The following is a 20,749-nucleotide window of genomic DNA, read 5'->3' as shown; positions in this document are numbered from 1 at the left end:
ATTGGAGGAAATACTATCTTTGAATTCTGGAATTTTCAGATCTTTTCATTTGTAAGCGTAGATAAGCTCTTGTCAGTGCTGTCAAATCCCATTAGGTGGTGATAATCTAATAAATACATTCTGAAGATAAATAGCCAGCTTTGCTTTAATATCTTAAGACCACAGATTGGCAGCTGTGTTAGAAATAATTCAGCATACCTCTTGCCTGTGTTACAGGAAGTCCCTGTTCATTATTGCACTGTGCTTTCAGCTCTATGTTTCAGTGTATGACAAACCTCCTTAGCCTAATTCTTAGTTCTTGCAGATTGCAGCTGGTCACCTATTTTAGGATAGAAAAATGAATTTGTTTATGTGGGTGCCCAAGCTCTATCCACACCTAAATTTTCAACATCCTAGACAAAACTGTTACCATTTTCCCATGTCATAAGGATCTATAATTTCTATATTTTTAATTTTCTGACACATCTGTGTTAAGATTATAGGCAGCAAATTAAGGACCTTCTCATCGTTTTATTAGCAAAAGAAACATTAATTCTTCAAGTTATTTGTCTGCTGAATCTTTGTTATTTTATTAGCTCAATTGCTGTTGAGAGGATTTTGTGTGAAAAAATATTTCAGCATATTATACCACAGAATCATCATCATATGGCAATCAAAAATAAAATCACATCAAAATAAACTTTTTGCTTTGCCAATTTTTACTAGATAACATGCCTTTTTGCCTCTTGTGTTAGAAGTTGGGGTGTTGGGGTTTTTTTGGAGATAAAGATCAGCTTACATAGGGCAAGAAGATTTAAAGGAAAACTGCAATTAGTCTTAAGTTACTGAACTAATGTTTCTAGATGAATTAAAATATTTCCAGCAGATTTTACAAATAACTGTTTTAACTGACTTGATTATGGTGAATGATTTTGTCATCATGAGAACTGGGATTTTTCCCACATATTGCTAGGAAGCAAGTTGCACAAAGTAAATGTTTATTATTAGAAAGTCTGGGAAAGGCATAGTCTATAATTATTGTGTAGTAAACTTTTAATAGAGATTTGAAAATATTTACCAATTTAATAGTTACTCAGACTTCTAGCTTTTATAATTTTATGCCTTTTTCTTTGCTATATTTATACTTTGCTGGGCAATTAAAGCCTCATTTAAAGCCTGTTGAAGAAGACTATTTCATTGAGTTTTGGGACAGGTTTCTCCTGACCTCACAAACCCCACCAAACTTACACAATAAGTCCCCCAGGTTATATTCTTTTTCTTTAAGTCATAAAAGGATCTTGTGACCCAGGAAGGCACCACAGGATATTTTCACATCTGCTTAGATTTCTGACTTCCATTGCAGAGATCTGAAACCACTCTAGGGTAATTTGTGTCACTAGGTTCTTTTGTATTTGAGTTCTTGGTCTTAACCACAAGATGCTTGCAGTGAAGAAGTCCCACTGTAGTACATAGAAGAACTTGATTATTTAGTGATGATTATACTAAGACCCAGTTTTGCCTGTGATGCAAGATATGGGAGTGCACAAACCATCCTGAGGAACAATGGTGCTTATTCATAGCACATATCATTTGCTTTATGCTAAATTCCACTTACGACATTCAAATGTTTGAGCTGTCCTTTTGCTTCAATTAGGTGCAATGTGTACCTGCCACATTCTGGTTTTCCTTTAAATAGAAATTACTTTGGTTTGTGGGAAATGTTTTCCAAGTACAAGAGAAAAACATTATAGACATTAAGGACAAGGGTGGCCAAAATGCATCCTATGCTACTTGTGGTTAATGAAATATTGTGGTCTTAACAGATGCAGTGGAGCTCTGAGTGTGAGTAGGACTTCCAGCTCTCCATCGCAGTGGTAGGTTCACATGCCATTTGCAATCCCTCTTATTGGAACTGGCAAAGTACTTAAATTATTTTTCTTGACTAGAAAGCTACTTTAGTGCACTTGGCATTACACTGTGAATCTCTTCAAAATTTAGGGAACAAACACAGTTAGAAATTATTACAAGGTATCAAAAAACATTACTGGAAATTCAGTGCATGAATGTCCTCTGCACACAGTCAAAAGATGTTTAGCTTGATGCTTGAACTTGACTATCAGGACATAATCATGAAAAACTTTTGCAATTACTTTTGAAAAAGTCTATGCATTGAAGCAGAAGAGTCTTACAGGTAGTCTATGTTCCCCTCAGTCTTAGTGTATTTGGACATTTCAGCTGTAGTGCTGGTTACTGTCTCAACATCGCTTATTATTGGGACTGGTTTTCAAACAGTCTGAAAAATAGCTTTGCCAACAGAGATACTCTAAAATTTTTAGTGACAGTTAATGTGGCCTTCACGTATGAAGGTTATGCATACTCTGGCTCTTAACCTTCTCTCAGTATTGCAACAGCCAATAGTTTGCTTGTGTGTGGTCTGAAAATTGAAGTGCCACATTTGAGAATATAGTAGTCTTTCATGTTGTGTAACTAAACTTCATCCATTTAAATAGCATGGGTTTGGCTAAACTAGTAAGGTAAAGAAAATGTTTAGTGAATACATAATGCCATGAAGTTACAAACAGAACAGTTATGCTGTAGAGAGTCAGTTCTCTCTGCTGAACTCAAATGTCACATGCATTAAAATACTGTCAGACTCGGTTTTCTTCTCAAGAAAGATTGAAGAGTAGAGTTGAGATCTTCCTGGTGATACTTCAGTGCAAGTATTGTGAACTCCATAGGACCTAAGCACAATATAAGTTATGTTATTCTGAATGCTTTCTGTGATGTTAACTTGCACCTGAAAATACAGGTTCAATCTGAACTTCAAGGGTGCTACTGAGAATCTTCTCACTGACCTGAGCAGTCATAATCTCAGACTCTTTAATTCAAGGGAATGCCAGGATTTTTTAGTTACTTCAGACAAACAGCAATTTCTTATCTTTTAATGACTGAGCCTCTCTGTTGGCATTTAAGATTTTGCCATTCTTAAACACTGGATAGCATTCACAGCCTAAGAGGATGATCTTTGAACCCTTGAATAGGTTCTGCTAGATCTGCTGCTGTTGAAAGTTTTTCCTTCAAACAATTTCAAATTTGACCATGCAAAATTAGCTCTGAATGAAATTGGCATAAGAGCAAGTCAGGGAATCAATATTTCTATATAAACATTTTTTTGAAAGGAGAAAAGCGTTTTTTAAAATTCAAATATAATAGAAAAATATTTACATTTTCACCATGATTGTGCTTTTTACAACTCAGAAAACTCTGAATTGAAATAAGGATCACTCATGTTTTAGGCTTTCAGAAAAATCTTGAAAAGTTTGAGTGTTGATGCTGGAAATGTGTTGCAGCTCACTTTGTTAAAAAAAAGGAATTTTTTTTTTTTTTTTAATATGAAGAAATCCAAAGGGGGGGTCATAGTGTGTATGTATGAGGGACTCTCAACCAGGTTACTTCCTCTCAAGAACTGTACGTATACCTTGGAAAAGGTATCTTGCAAAGGATAAATTTGGTTCAAGTAACTCAGGATGACGCTTCTATAAGAACAGGGGAAAAATAATCTGTTAAGGATTTGCTGTAACATACTCATTTGGAAATGTCAGTAAGCATAGCAACATGGAGGAATACACCATTGCTAGTTAGAATTAAGATGCAACATATCTCCTTAAATTGTTATCTTGTGAGACCTAAATTCAATAACTGTAGATTTGGTTATTATTTAGATTATGTTTAATAGATCACATAAAGAGACAAGGTTTGGGCATTTCTTAAGTGCTGTTTTGCAGGAGGTAGTTTTGAAAATAAGATGCGAATCTTGGCTTCTGACCCCTTTTGTAACTGCAAATTTCTTCGTGTTTTAGCTTGGCATAACTTCAAAAAAACTACAGAGTTGTAAGTTTACAGATAGCAAAGAGACCAGTTAGATAAATGCTAATATTTTTAATATTAAAAATCTGGGGGGTTTTTTGCTTGATTTTTTTAACCCTGAAAACCACAAATAAAGAAAAGATTTAATAAGGCTTGTTATAAGAACTGCAAGGGAAGCATTTGAAACACCGATTTGCTGCTACTGTAAATTTTAGATGTACTATGAATGATGCCTTTTAAAAATAGTTTTGCAGGGTACTATATATTTCAATACCTAGTTTCTTCAGTTTGCAAAACAATTTTATCAACTTTGACTATGCTAGTTCATTTTTAGCTATTAAAAACCTGGGGTAGGTTGTCTCACATACCATCATCAATAGTTTTTATTTAAATTGCAATTAAAACTTACTCAATGTTACTTAGTCTGTTCATATAAGCCTGTGGAAATCGGAAAGACTGTCATTTAGTTACTTGATTTTAGGATAAGATACATGACTAAAGATTAACAGTATCATATTGGATGTTCAATACTAGGAGTATATGAATGGAAGGACTATTTTTTCAGGGAGGAAAAATACATTGAATATATAAAAGGAACAAAATTTTAGGAAAAAGGTACAATTTTATGTACAGTAATTTCACGAGTATAAGGCGCACCGGAGTATAAGGCGCACTTCTGGGTGTCAGCAAATTTCCAAACTTTGTCCATATATAAGGCGCACTGGCATATAAGGCGCACTTTTTTTTGCAGCGAGGATCCGCGTGCAACAAAAGTAACGAATTAGTAACGGAATCGCGCGATCGCGGGGTTTACTGGCTCGGCTTGGGGCCAGGCAGGATCAGCCCCACTCGGGGCTGCCTCCAGGGCTGGGTGGCCCCGGCCCCGCTCCCGCTCGGGGCCGGGCAGGCTCGGCTCAGGGCTGCTGGGGGCTCGCACTTCCGGGTTGGCAAATTTCCGAACTTTGCCCATATATAAGGCGCTCCGGGGTATAAGGCGCACTTCCGGGTTCGGACCAAAATTTTAGTCAAAAGGGTGCGCCTTATATGCGTGAAATTACTGTAATTATTTTAGCTAAAATGCAGTCAGAGGAATGTTAATAGTTACTATAAAGTATATGTTATTTTGAGTAGAAGACAAGAATTCTGAATTCCCAGCCTGTATGGTAGGTGAACAGATGGGGGTTTAATAGAATATATTTGGCCCCTGATGGGTAGTGTTGCTGCTACTCGGAAAAAAAAAGATGATAATTCTGAGCTTTGTTTAGCTGTTACTGAAGGCCTTATATATACTCATTTATATAGCTCAAAAAAAAATAATGTGTTGTTTAAGCAATACTGTAATTTATTGTACATAGTAAACTTCCGCAAAAGATTTAGTGCCTTATATTTTATTCTAAATATTGGGTTATGTTTTGCAATGATTTCTCTCATTCTTAGGATATGTTCTATTATTCTTAAGATAGAGGATCCCACAAGTTTCATATTTACATATTAAATTGTCAGGTTCTCTAGCTGCATGTGTACAGTAAATTCACGAATACAAGCCGCGCTGAGTATAAGCCGCATCGCTGGGTGTTGGCAAACATTTTGTTTTTTGTCCATAAATAAGCCGCACCTGAGTATAAGCTGCTCTGTCGTTCACAGCGAGGACCCGCGTGCAACAAAGTTGCCAAATAGTAACAGAATCGCGGCAGGGTGGGGTTTACTGGCTCGGCTAGGGTTGTGCAGGCTCGGCACCACTCGAGGCTACCGACGGGGCCAGCCGCCGCCTCTGGGCTCGCTCGCCCCGGCCGGCGCTGCCCCCGTGGTGGCAGGCAGGGATGGAGCCCCCCCAGCTCCGCGCGAGGCGGGCGGGTACGGAGCCCACCGCCTCCTCCCCGAGCCGGAGCGATGGCGGCATGAATGGGGCCCCCCGCGCCTCCCCGAGCTGCAGCGATGGCGGGCACGGGCCCCCCGCCTCCTCCCCTGAGCGCGGCGATGGTGGCACGGGGCACCCCGCCGCCTCCCCGAGCGGCGATGGCGGCACGGGGCCCCCCCATCCCCTCCCCCCCCCGCCCCCCCCCCGCGATGGCGGCACCCCCCCCATCTCTCCCCGGGCTACGGCAGAGGAGGGAAGAAGAGAGCTCTCCCGCCCCCTGTGCTGCCTGCAGGGAGCCAGGCTCCACCCGCGGCGCAACAGAGTGACAATTTTTAACAATCGCGAAATGCTGGCTTTTACTAGCAGGTGCTCGGCTTGGCACCCTGGCTGGCACTTCTGAGGTTGTAAATGTCCGAAAATTATTCACATATTAGCCGCTCCTGAGTATTAGCCGCATTTCCAGTGTGGGAACAAAATTTTAGTCAAAATGGTGCGGCCTGTATTCGTGAAACTACTGTACTTTAATGTGATGCTTATCTTGTTTTAGAATTACCTTAGGTAATGTTTGTGTGTCTGGATGGCATGCACATAGTGTTTATTATTCCTCAAGCATGTACAAAGCCTCTGATATTTTTGGTTTTATTGCTTCCTAGATGATTCCTGAGTAAACTCTAAACATAAAAATGTAGATACTGCTGCCTTTTGTTATTGATATGTGGAGTAAGGTAATGAGGATGGCCTTTTCTTCTTGCTGCTAAAGTTCTTTCTGATAATCCCAAAGCCAGTTATTTTAACCATAATTTTGATGGATAAAAGGAAGGAGAAGAATTTCTTTCCAACTATGCCCTGTTTTCTGCCTTGCCTAGGATTAATGCTAGAAATGCTGCACAGCTGGTGGCTTGGGTGAGGAAAGGCATATTTCTAGTTGATGTGAGGTTGATCACTTCTACGTGTTATGTGTATTAACCCTGTGATGGAGCTGTGTCCATCAGACCTAACAGAGGTTGCTTTTACCTCATATATTAGCATAGCATTCACATATCTTTTCATGCTTGTGTGTTTTTGTTGTTTATTTTCTTCATTGCTGTTTATTGTGTTTTCCAAAATTAGACCAAGAGCTTTGGGCCTAGCTACTTTGAATGCTGCAGTCACTATATCAGCCTTTATTTCATGTAGAATTTTGTCTGTGTTTAACAGTCTATTATAAAAGGGTTCAAGTATGTAAGTAAAATATGCATAATTATTCATATTTACGGTTAATAGTATTTTGGATCGCAGCTTAACAGAACTAAACATGTTATTGTATGATGTTTTTTGCCACCTTCAGTTGAATTAAAAGCAGAAATTGCAAGGAAATTGGACTAATTTAATGTATTTATAAAATAAAACCTTTGACAGAATTGTCTGAGAATTCAAGAATAAAAATAATTTTGTAGCCAAAATGTCTATTACAACCTCAGTGAGTGTAAAATATTTTTTTTTTACAGTAATACTGTTGGCTGGTTTTTGCTAATTCTTCCCCAGTTGTCATATCTAACAGAGAGCATTAGAAAAGTTGTTTTCTTGAGTTAACATGCCTTAATAAGCAATAATATGTTTTTACTTCATGATATCTTATCAAATGGCCTCAATGTCTTTAAAGCTGGCTTCAGTCGTGCTGGGGGATCTGGAGGAGCGACCAGGGAAATTCCAGGATTGCTTTACAGGGGCACCGTGTGGGATAGGAACTGGATAGGCACTGTCCTGGAAGAGGCCATGAACTGCTTTGCCGAGATGCAGAGGCAGACAGAGGAGAAATTTCGCATATGGATAGAAAAGCTAACCCGTCTTCACATGGACGACGAAAGCTAGCAACAACTGGAGCCCAGGGAACCTAAAATTCAACTAGTTGGCCAAAGAACCTCCCCTACCACACAGTCAGGGGCTTTCATACAGATGCCTGATAGCTAAATACAGTAATTTCACGATTATAAGCCACACCATTTTGACTAAAATTTTGGTCCGAACCCAAAGTGCGGCTTATAATCAGGTGCGGCTTATATATGGACAAAGAACGAAAAGTTGCTGTTTTAGTTTGGAGGACAGGTGTCTGCTGAGAAAGGCAGGAGTTTCTCTTTGAAATGGAGAATGTAAACCCCCTCCCTCCAAATTATTATAATTTTGAAATCAAGGGATTTTCAGGCAAAAATATGGAAATTAGGAATAACAGTTCTTTACTAGGGAAATTAAAATAGAAATACAGTACTACAAAGAAACAAACTCCAAGCCCTGACAAAGTCAGAGTACAACCTGGCACCCTGTCAGGCAGAGTGTTGGTAGCAGTCCCATTAAATGGTGGTTGCAGTCCCCGTGCAGTGACAGATGTGATTCAGTTGAAGCAGTGCTCCTGTAGAAGGTGCAGTTTCCGGAGGTCCAGTGGTGATGTGGAGAAATCTGGTTTTCCTCTGGAGTCCAGTGGAGAAAGGGCTCCCTTAGTGTCCCAAAACCTCTGTTTTTATCTTGGTAAGAAATGTCGGGCTCTTCTCTCTGGCTGGAGCAACTTCCAATGGGATGCAGTAATTTTATCAGTCACACAGTGGGACTCAATGGGCCATTAGCAGAAAATGACTCGCTGGAGGAAGGATGAGTTGTGAAAAGATAAAGAACAATGCCCCGCCTGGTTTCAATGGATGACCCATTAGCAGAATATCTCCCATGGAGATAAGGATCACTGCCCCCACCCTCAACAGATGGTGATAGAATAGATGCCTTTTATCACACTCTGTATTGTAATGTGCGGCTTATAATCAGGTGCGGCTTATATATGGACAAAGAATGAAAAGTTGCTGGCACCTGGAAGTGTGGCTTATACTCAGTGCGGTTTATAATCTTGAAATTACTGTACTTCCACAGCAGTTGTTCAATTTTTACATGGGCTATCAAAATGTTAATGCTATGTTAGAGTTTCCAGTGACTTTTAATAGAAGTTTTCTACCTATCTTTCCAGAGAATGAGAATATTGCAGAGCCTGATCTGAAGCAATCATTAACTGAAAAAAAAATCTCATCTTTGCAATCTTGATGTTACTTTGGATTATGCTAAAAACAAGGTTTGCTTTTCTTCATGTTTTGTTTTGTTTTCTCTTTTGGGTTTTAATACCATGGTATTTTTTTTTATTTTTCATTTTATAGAGAAGATATATGTTGTTTAAAAAAACCCTCAGTATACTCATGTGCATGTGTCAGCACACATATATAAACACCTTTAAAGATGTGTAGGGGGAACCACCCTAAGCTTTCATCACCAAATTTGAGAAAATATAACTTAAAATCCTCGTTTAGATACCGCAAAATCAGTAGAGCTATGTTTGCTGCAGTAGGATCATTCATCCAGATGCTCTTTTTGCACGTTAAAACATTTATATAAGTACCAGCTTAAATAAAAACTCATAACATTTCCTTAACTGTGTTTACTTCTGAGTTTTTCAGATTAAACATGTAATACATTAGTGTTTTTTTCTTCGTTTTAGACAGAAATAATAAATAAGCTTACCATTAAGATTTAGCTATATATAACAAAGGTGCACAACTGATTTTCTTTTGTCTCCCATTTAGTGTTTCATTTTCTGTCCAGAGTTTTTATTAATGTCTCTGTTGTGTTGCACATGGCATATTTATGGAAGCAGCTGTCTTATACTGTGTGCACAAATAGGCACATGTACATATATATATGTTTTTGGTTTGGGTGGAAGTAATCTCTCATTTTAGGTGTTTAGTTTGCTGCTCCCTGGATCTCCTCTCGAGTCAATGGGAAGAGAGAAGCACGTACAGAGGATACCTTCTGGCAGTCTTTCTTTTGCATTAGTTGTCTAAACCTTCCTTATCAACAGTTTCGAATAGTTAACTTTTGGCTGAAATGAGGTGGGATGAATCACACCCAACTGCATGTGCATGTTCGACCTGTGCACACAAAGTACGTCTGCTTTCTTTCTGTTTATGCAATCAAACTGCATCCTTCATGCTAGAATAAAAATAGTCTTGTCAGTCCTAAGATAAGCAGCTGTCAGTGGATGGATTGAGCTTTGCACAGGATGTTAGAGGAAGGCCTGACAGTCATAAATAAACTGCCAGTGGTCTGGAGATTGCTGGTCTGGGTCAGACAGCAAGAGCTACTTCTGAACCATGTTTGAATGCCACTGAAATAATTATTTATTTGTGATGAGGAATGCCAGAACATTAGTTTCATTTAATTAATGCAAAATCTTGCTGTTGTATTGATCTTTTTATACTAGTAGCTATCCTGAATAGACAGGCTTGAAACTCTGATGTTTAAAGTAGGATTAATTTAACTATATATTAGAAATCGCTATTTAAATTCTTACTATCATCACTATACACTGGGATCTTATTGGCTACCTTTCCATTGAGACCTATCTACATGTGAAATAACTTCTCTGTAGCTGCCAAAAGTGTATATTTCTCATCAGTTAAACTTGCTAAGAGTTTCTAATGCAAATTAAATCAGAATTTTAGTAATGGAAATTTAAAGTCTTTATAGACATAGTTTAAGTAAATAGAATGCTATGTCTCCATAAGCTCTGTTTTGCTTTTTAAAACAGACACTTTTTCCCTAATTATTTTAGTGTAATTTCTTTTATTTCTATTGGAAATATCCACTGTATCTTCTGTCAGTGTGATTTTTTTTTTTTTTTAATACCCTTGCAGTCAGTGGGAATTTTTTCATCAATTTAAATGGGGTTTGGATAAAACATGTAACAGAAACTCAAGAAATGCTTTCTTAAAAAATCAGATATTAACACTGGTGTTTTTTACATTTGATTTACCAAAATATGAGTATTCTAATACCGATACTCAATGTGACAGACAAAAGACTCTCTAACAACTTAAAGTTAGAAAGTGTATGTTTATTCAGTGCTGGGCAGGAGCATGGGGTAGTCCCCTAATACGCACTGCGAAATTACAGGTGGTCACAAAGTCTATTTATTGACAAAAGGTTCAAATAAATACATATTCATAATACCAGCCCCTCCCATTCTCCGCTTCCTATGGTAATTAGCTTGAATAGCTATTAAGCATGTGTGGTTGGCTTCTTGAATTAAGTCTGGGGTTGTTTTTGTGGGGAGGGGTTTTAAAAGGAGGAAGTAAGGCGAGTCTTCCTCGCCCTGAACTCTTGACCTTTTTCTATTAATGACAATACAAATGGCTTTTGGGGTAACTCCAGTTTTGCAAAGAATGAGTTTCTGGTTGCAATTGTTTGTGTTCTTTGGACCTACCTACTAGTTTCATCCTTTCCCATTGCGAGCACAGCTAAGCAAACATAAATTGACAGGCAATCAATTATTTAAGTTTCAGGTAACTATCTCAAGCCCAGTTTCTTCTAACTTTTAACTAAAATCCTAATTTCTTTAAGATTAATGTTTCACATTATTCTTGTCCTAGACTTACTTTTTTTTTAAGTATGTGAGTCCTTCATTAAACAAAATGAGGTTAGAGAGCTATATTATTTTCAGAGTAACTGTTCAAAAGACTATGCAGATAATTTTTAAGTACTGGAATGATTTCTTTCCAGATTACCTTCATGTATAATTTTGATAGAAAGATTTTGATATGAGCTTGTTAGAAAAATCCCTTGTCTAAAATTGTGTGCATTTCAGGTAAAAGTTATGTTTGATTGCAATTTAACAAACTCGTCCTCATCTGTTTAAAATTTAAGATCCTTCAGGGTAGATTATTTGCTGATATATATGGAAAAAATAAATCAAATCATTCCGGTGTTCAAAGATTTTATATACATATACATATATATATATATACACCTTTATGATTATGATAAGAACAGCATATTTTAAAGCATGACAAATTTACAAAATTTCCCATGCATGTAGAACCACCTTTTTGCAGTGACTGCTTTCTTTCAATGTGTAAGATTCCCTGTCCTGGCTTAGGAATGGTATTCTCCAATTTAGTGTTCACACTGAAAGCACTCCAAACCACTTGCCGCTTGCTCACAGAGAATTGGAGGCACAAAAAGTAAAGATCATGGGTTAAGAACAATTTCCTGGAAACAGGAATGAGATAAGGAAAGGAAGACTAACAGCTACAGTATTAATAACAAAAGTGTACAAGTGAGGCAAGTGATTCACTGTGCAAATGCTCACCACTGTACCATCAACAGAGCCTGACAGTATGCAACTGCTGCCACATTACCCCAACCCAAAAGGGACCCCTTTCCCCATTCCCAAAAAAGTTGTGTGAAGGGCTACTGAATAACCTCCTGGTCCTAGCCATGCCCCATCCTGGCTACTGTAAAAATTAACCCTGTCCTGGACAGAACCAGGACATTATCCAGTGCTTATTTTACACCATCTCTGTCATGCCCAGATCTTACACCTTCCAACTATATACATATGCATGCATGTGTACATGTATATATATATATATACAAGCACAAGTGTCATTTCCATAGTCAATGGCTGTTCCCTCCAAGATGTTTGTTGAGGTAATTTAGTCTAAGCCTGTGGGTTCTATCCATCCTAGATGTCTTCTAGGGCAGAAGGGCTTGTGAGTTGTTGGCTGGTTGCTGCACCAGGAGCTCATGACTGATGTATCTGGAGCAGTCCCTCCTCATTGTCCATGGTAGTTACAGCATACAGTGGCAGTGTCATTCCTCAAACAATATTATACAATTCAACACTGCTGACTGTTCTCACCCAAAAATCAAATACCCTTGAGATATACATTGTGTTTCCTTGTCCCTCTGCATTACCCACCCAGGTCCTCGAGCAAAAACAATCCCACAGATGGGTTTGCCTTTGCTTGAGGCAGGACTAACACAAACTGTCTTCCCTAACACATTCCTCATATATACCACAAGGACTTTATCCCCTCCTATGGTCTGTGGTGGTTTTGATTAGGCAGGGCCAGCTCAATTGGTAGAGCCTCTAGTGTTAACTAACCAGGTGGCCTTTGCTATATGCAGATCCCAATGATTGAAGGTTCCCTCACCCATTGCTTTCAGTGTGATTTTTAACAGTCCATTGTACAGTTCAATTTTCCCAGAGGCTGGTGCATGATAGGGAATATGATACACCCACTCAATCCTGTGCTCTCTGGCCCAGGTATTTATGAACCTATTTTTGAAATGAGTCCCATCATCTCACTCAATTTTCTCTGGGGTGCCATGTCACTGCAGGACTTGCTTTTCAAGGTCCAAGATGATGAGTCAGAATATGACAGAGTCAGAATATAACCTGACACCGAGTCAGTCAGGGTGTTGGCAGCAGTCCGATTAAATGGTGGCTGCAGTCTTCTTGGAGTGATAGATGTGGTTCAGTTGAAGCAGTGGTCCTGTAGAAGGGAGTGGTTTTCTTCCAAAGGTTCAGTGATGATGTGGAAAGGTCTGGTTTTCTCCTGGGATCTAGTGGAAAAGAGGCTACTTTGATGTGCCAAATCTCAGTTTTTATCTTGGTAGGAAAGGTTTGCCTCCTCCCCCTGGCTGGAGCATTTCCCAATGGGATGATGTAGTTTTATCAGTCATACAGTGGGACTTAATGGCCCATTAGTAGATGATATTTTCTTGGAGGAAGGATGGGTTGTCAAAAATATAAAGTTGACTGCCCCACAGATGGCCCATTAGTAGAGAATATCTTACACGGAGATAAGGATCACTGCCCCACCTGGTTTCAGCAGATGGTGATAGAATACATACTTTTGGTCACATCTTGTATTGCAACCTAAGATAATATGCCTTTGTGACAGTTTGTGATGATCTCCAAGATCCCAAAACAATTAGGATTTCCTATCTGAGATTACCGTGTGATCAGAGTGATCCACTTAATCCACGAAGCACCAGCAGCATGATTTGTGGAAGGGACTTTCCCTTTGAACATCCAGCCCAGCACTGCCAGTCAGAGTGCCAGGAGGAACTGTGCTTTGGTCCAAATCATTTCTGAAGCAGTTTGAATACCTTCATAAACTGCCAGTATCTCTTTTTCAGCTGGTGTTTAACAGGCCTTGGATTCATTGTATCTCTGACTCCAGAATCTGAGGCCATGCTTGAGTCTTCTGGGTACTTCTTTTCAGAGACTACAGGAAGGACGATTCTTTCCAGCCGTGGAGTAGAGCATGTGCCTTACATCGTGTCCTGACTGGAACAAGGGTTACTGCATGAACAGTTTCCTGTTTAATTTTTCCAAAAGCTTGTTGTTGTTCAGGATCCCACTTGAAATCATTCTTATTCTGGGTCACATGACAGACAGGTCTGTTCTTACTGAAGTTCCAGCATGTCCAGCTCAGTGGCACTCAGTGATGGTGTGACTGTTCAGTCTATGATAGTCCGCTGTGAGCCTCCACTCTCCACTGTACTTATACACTGGCCATATAGGATTATTGAAGGGTGAATGAGTCTTGCTGACCACTCCCTGGGTCTCCAGTTCACAGATCATCTCATGGATGAGAGTCCAAGTTAGTGTGATGTTGTCAACGGTGCATTGTTTGTGGTACTGATTGGTACCTGTTGTTCTTTGAGCCTCAGCAGTCCCACAGCATAAGGGTCCTCTGAGAGACCAGGCAAGGTATTAAGCTAGTTTCCTCTGCCTCCACGGCAGCTATCCCAAAAGCCCCACAGTACCCTTTTGGGTCTTTGAAATACACTCTCCTGAGGTAATCTATGCCAAGGATGAACAGGGCCTCTGGGCCAGTCACAATGGTATATTTTTGCCATTCGTTCCCTGTCAGGCTTACTTCAGCTTCCAGTACAGTCAGCTGTTGGGATCCCCCTGTCACCCCAGAAACAGAGATTAATTATGTCTCTACATATTTCAGTGCCTCAGGGTACATTGTTCACCAGTGTCAACTGAAGCCTTATATTTCTGGGGGTCTGATGTGCCAGGCCATCAGATCCATGCAGTCTAATAGATCTGACTGTCCCTTTTGTCCACCTGGCCAGAGGCAGGGGCCCTCTAGTTCTGGTCATATTACTCATTGTTCGCTTCATGTAAATATGCACTGGAGGTCCTTTCAAGAGGATCTGAAGTAACATCAGCCCTTTTTTCTGTCTGAGGACTTGCTCGCTAGAAACTGGTGTGGCATTTATCTCTGAAGAATTTCCTGTGGTGGTTGTTCTTCCTCTCATTTCACATCCCTGTGCTGCTAAGCCAGAGGTGGGTTTCCATCCTACTTCCTCATATCCTCTCCATGGTTATGCAGGTAAAACCCCAGGTTACCTGGCAGTGTGTACCCTTTCTAGCAGAGGAGCATTTGCCCCCAGTAGCAGAGACTCTGGTCTGTACTGGCAGGGCATGGGACATTTCCTCTCTAACTTGCTTGAGTCTTTCAAGTCTATCTGCTGTCTTGGACAGTTGTTACAGAGCTGAGGTGCAGATCAGTAGTGAGGAAAAATGATGATATTGCCAGAGTCAAGTAGTCATCTGAAGCACTGTTTTTTCTCCTTTCATTGATATCAATGCCAATGAGTTGGCATACGTTGATGACATGCTCCCTACAAACTTCCACCACATGGATTGTATACACTGGGCCTCATCTGGATCTAGAGTGGACTGCTCACTGCTCGAATCCCTATAGATTACCTCCAGCACAGTTAATTCTCTCAGGTACTAGATACCTTGCTCCATGGCATTCCACCTGCGTGGGTGCACTGCTACATCATCCTTGAGAGAATACCTTTCCATCATGCTTGACAGGTGTTGCCTTCAGACATTGAGTTTCTGTTCTCTTCCCAATCCCCTTGTCAATGCCCTCTTCCCAGGACAAAGATACCAGTTTCTTGGCTTTACTACCATCTAGTTTCATGTTATGGGCCGTGATATCACAACATGGGAGCAGCCAGGTCACCAGGGGCTCACCTGACTGGTGACTGAAATATTTTTGCATGTCTTGCAGCTCACTCAGGGATAGGGATAGGACGATTATCTCAGACTCTGCCTCTTCCTCCTGTTGTAAGGGCCCTACTTCCTCTTCATCCCCCATTAAGCAAATTGATTTGGTCTTGGATTTTTTCTTCTGTATAGGAGCAACTGCTACTGGTACAGATTGTTCCTCTGGTTCAGCTTCAGTTTGAGTTATCACAGTGACTGTTGGTCTGCTTTCCTTCTCCTCCCTCTGAGGGTTCTGTCTAGTATTGAGCCATGTCCAATAAATAGTAGCCAGCGCCCAGCACGTTGCATAACTTCGTGCCTCTCTGAAATTTCCACAGCATTTTCCTTTCACATATTTTTTCGCTTTAAGAAGGTCCTGTAGTTGTTCAGGGGTGAATTTCCAGACTATCAGAAAAGTCCTCCAAATACTAGCCCATGTCCTCCCACATTCCATGCCACCTATGACTATCCACCTTCAAGGCAGATCTTTGAATGACTGTGGGAAGATAGATTGAAAGGATAGTGCAGAAAGCAATCTTTCCCAATGAATTGCAGCTGTACTGATTACTGAGGAGTGGAAACAGCCTTGCCTGCCCAATGAGAATGGGTGTCATAAAAGAGTGGGCTAGCGGGCCATAAGTTACACTTGGAGCTTGGTAGTTGGAGGCTGTTGTAGTTCTGGATGGAGTGTGTTGGCTGTAGTGTGAGGAGGTAAGGGGCATGTGGTCGTGTGAGGGACAGACAGGGTTAGGTGGCTGGGTAATGGATAGCTTGGGGTTTAGTCAGTCATGTATAAGGAAGAAGAAAACTTGAAGAGGAGGGAAGGAGTCAATGCTGTTTGGAGCAGCTAATGAGGAAAGGAGTCAGTGCTGTGTGGAGCTGCCTATGAGGAAAGGAGTCAGAGTTGCCTGAAAGAAGTTCACTGAAATAAGGCATGAGAAGTTTTTGATAAAAGACTGGTGTTGGTGCCAGTCATGTCTGTCTCAATGTAATTACTACAAATGGCCTCTCCAGAAATTTCTTTTATGACTCTAAATGGGGTGTGGATCTCACTGAGGAGACCTGGCAGACTTAGTAGTAACAAGAACATGCTTTCCTTAACGTTCAAAAGAAACTCAAAATTCTCAGAACCTGTTCTACTAGGCCTGAAGGAGGAAAAGGAGGTGAAAGGCTGGGGAATATAATCCTCCCCTGTTCCCTCCACAGACTGGATATGATTATTAATGTACTCCCAAAGGTAGTGCCTGAAGTAAGGGTATGAGAGTAGCAATGAATACACATCCCAAGTGACCCTCATTGCCCTTATTGTTATCATGTCATAAACTGATGTCCCTCAGTACAGCAACAAAGCAACCCTGATTCCTTTTCCCTGCTCTGAAAAAGACCACTGTGATGGGCACATTGTATATACAAGGAATATATACAGGATTAGGTTCCACAATCACATGAACAGACCAAGCAACATTGTGACCAGTGGTTCATTGCCTAATGCAACAGATACCTAGATCAAATTTGTTTCCACCCCGCTCTAGGCAGCCCTGTTGCTATCTCCCCTTGTGCTTCACATTGGGCACTAAATAAGGCTGCCATGGTTTAGGAATGGTATTCTCCAATTTAGTGCTCCCACTGAAACCACTCCAAACCACTTGCTATTTGTTCACTCCCCCTCCCTCTGCTGTGGTCTGGACATGAGAATTGGAAAAACAAAAGGTAAAGATTACAGGTTGAGATAAGAAGAATTTTCTGGAAACAGCAATGAGACAAGAAAATTAACAATAGCAGCAACAATATTAATAATAAAAGTGTTGAAGAGAGGTGAGTGATTTGCATGCAAATGCTCACCACTGTACCACCAACAGAGCCTGACAAAACCTGACCTTTGCCAGTATCCTGAAAGGGACCCCCTTCCCTCTTCCTGGAAAATGACCTTGAGGTTGTATGGAGTAACCTCTTGGTTCTAGCCATGCCCACCCTGGCTACTGCAAAAATTAACTCTGTCCTGGCTGGAACTAGGACAGACACTTAACTCAGTATGTGTATAAGCATACCTTTAACTTTTTTTTATAAAATAGTATATATGGAGCAATCGGATATTTGTAAACAAATTGTGTAAGGAGATCAGTTTTAAATTATTTATCTCCTCAGACTGAAACACCTTTATCTACGGATCTCATAAATGGATAGCAGCTTTGTTTGGAATGTAGTCAGTGAAATTTCTGCCAAGCTTCAATGTCTCAGGTAGTCTTTTAAAAAAAAGAAAAATATTGTCATCATTCTGTGTATTAAAAGATAAAATTTGGATTTGGTTAGTACTTAAGAGTCAAAATTTAAAGCCTTTACATTTCATCAATTTCTGTTAATTATTTATTTCAGTGCAAGCAACTGTGAATGTGAAAGAACAAGCAGAGGATGACAGCAGTTGGGCATAGATTTTCAAATTGTGCTCTTTCTTGGATAAAATTATCCCAAGGTATCCAGAAGACTGAGGGAATAGCTCATATTAGATATAATTTTAACTTAATTTCCCCATAAAACCTATCTAGTGTTAAGAACAGCTGTGCAAGATCAATGGTTGTACATGGTAAATATTAATTTCTTTGGTCACTCTTTTCACTTGCCTCAAAACTCAAGCCAGGTCTTCAGCTGTCATAAATCAGCTCCTCTGAAATGAAAAGTGTGTGTTGATTTACACAGTTGAATATCTGGTCCGTGAGCTTATTTTTCATGTGAAGCAGTATGTTTCTCTGCGAACCGAGAGGGGAATCCCACCTTTCTGTTGTTCAGGTGTAGTATAATCTGCCTGATGAAGGATTTGGCAAGCTGTGCCATTAAACAGGAACATCTCTTTTCTTACTTTGTATTGTGAATTTGAGAGATTCAGAGCCCAGAAGAAACCAACCTTCAGATGTCAGTAGTAATGACGAGTCTGTATTTTCAATAAGTGTGCGACAGACTTTAGCATCTCTTTGAGAAAATAGATTCTCAATACATATTTTCAGATTATGGGTTTTTTTCTACTGGGAATTCTTTTGCTATATTAAATGCAGCCATGTTTGTCATGATTTCCATTATAAGGTCTTATTTTTAAAGGACTTTGAATATTTGGGAAGTTAAAATTGCTTCAGCTGAAATTTTAACATAAGTTTTAACTTCATCCATTCTGTATTTCATGAAATCAGTCTGATTTTTTTAAGATTATCAGAAGGAAACTCCTACTTGCCAATTCAGTTACATTTGAATGTATGTTTATGTTCACATCTCAAGAAATTACTTTAAAACCACCAAATGTAACAAGTAGAGAAGAAATCAGTTTTTCACAGATGTGGAGAATCACAGATGATAATTTAAAGTTTTTCTTATTTCCATAGGTTTTATGCTTCAGAATGGAGTAAAGAAACACTCTGTTTTCTTTAAAGAATTTTATTTATGATTTCAAAGATTAAATACATTGAGTTAGGTCACCTGGTGTAAACTGGTGTAATTCCAGGAAGATGGTGCCAGTTTGAACCCAACTGGCCTATTCATCAAGGTCAGAGAATCACAGAATGGTTTAGGTTGGAAGGGACCTTAAAGACCATCTGTTTCCACCCCCCCACTATGGACAGGGACACTTTCCACTAGACCAGGTGTCTTCAAGCCCCGTCCAACCTGGTCTTGAACACTTCCTGGGATGGAGATTCACAACTTCTCTGGGCAACTTGTTCCAATATTGTAACTTTTAATATTGAATTACATATTTTCTAATATGGCAGCTGTTTCAGCATAGGAGTAATGGAACACCCATACCACTGTGGAGTTAGGATTTAGCAGCAGGTGAAACACAGCTTCCTGTGCAAAAGAAAAAAACCTTTATGGAAAGGCTTCATTTAAATGTCTCTGAATGTCAAAATGACAGCTCAGTAAATGAAAAATTAAAGGATTTTCCCCTAGAATTTGACTCTTTTTAGGAATCCTTGAAAGTCCAGGGGCTTTAATGAACAGTTGTTTTGCAGGCTTGGCTGCATGTTCTTTCCCAGGCATTTGTGCTGCTTCCCTCCCTCAAGTGGAGTTTGGCAAGCAAGGTCTTTAGGAAGTTCCAACCTTTACTTTTTTTTTTTTAATCTGAATAGCTGAGATTTTGCTTCAAACATCTGAATTCTCAGGTTTTATTTAGAAAAAACATTGGAGTAAAAGCAGTGAAACCTTTTTTCAGTTTTTCCATTGCAAAAAATAACTGAGCAAGGAAAAAAAATGAAGTCTTAAACCTTTCATATATACTGCACTTCAGTATTATTTTTAACACTGTTATGATAAAATAATTCAGGCAGAAATATACATCTGTATTTTTTAAAGTTCCCAGTGTCTTTTGGTGTTTTTGCAGGATAGTTAGGTTATTTTATCTGAGCTGCCAGAGTTAAAACTGGAGGACCAATTTTAACTTCAATGAAACGGGATTGTATTTGATAGTTAGTTATTTTACAAATTGAAATGTGTTTACTTTCACTGATTTCTCTTGTTAATATATTTTGTCTCTCCCTGTATCCACATACTGTCTTTTTTTTTAAGTAGTGTTTTGAGTGTGTTAAGAAGTTAAATTCTAGCCCTATTGATATTAGTAGAAGTTTTCTATTTGTTTTAATGGGGCTAGCATTTAATCTCATTAGAAATTACTTATTCTGTAGTTTTTGGTCAGATCCTTCAGATGAATTTCAGAGGAGTCTTTGCCTGATGAGGGTGTGTAAATCAGACCAGTTGAGTAGATGTTTCTAAAATAATTGGAGTCTGCACTGTGACCACTGCAGTTACATTTGGAAGCAGTAGAACAAATGCACTGTGTAATTTGTTCTATAAAAGCTAAAATATTTGGGTTGATTGATAGAGATGGACAGTACCTTGAAAACCTGAAGCTAGAAACCAGTCTTTCTCACAAATTTTGTTAGTCTCAGTGTTAGATCATCAAAATGAAGGCACACGGAGAACAGGCTTATTAAGTTAGAAGCAATTCCAAGCACTCTTAAATCTCACAGACTGGTGGGAACAATGGATTAGTCTGGAACATCAAAAGCTTTTTGCATCAAGGCTGTATCAGTCCTTCCATGGGGAAGTGCAGTTTGTACTTGCAAAAATGTGATGTTTTCTGGAGGGGTGTGTATGGGAATGTGTGCTTGCTGCCTTTTCCTAATGTAAGTTGT

The 20,749-nt window shown here is 39.5% G+C and overlaps 1 protein-coding gene across 4 annotated transcripts in view; it reads left to right on the top strand.

The window, feature by feature from the left end:
* LOC117005102 (uncharacterized protein C18orf25-like) overlaps positions 1 to 20,749 on the top strand; it is a 60,574-nt gene that overhangs the window by 17,453 nt on the left and 22,372 nt on the right. The gene's annotated exons all lie outside the window — the stretch shown is intronic.

This window comes from Catharus ustulatus, chromosome W (genome assembly GCF_009819885.2).
Source record: "Catharus ustulatus isolate bCatUst1 chromosome W, bCatUst1.pri.v2, whole genome shotgun sequence".
Classification (NCBI taxonomy): domain Eukaryota; kingdom Metazoa; phylum Chordata; class Aves; order Passeriformes; family Turdidae; genus Catharus; species Catharus ustulatus.
Note: the sequence above shows the minus strand (reverse complement) of the source record. Positions and strands in the feature narration are given on the sequence as shown.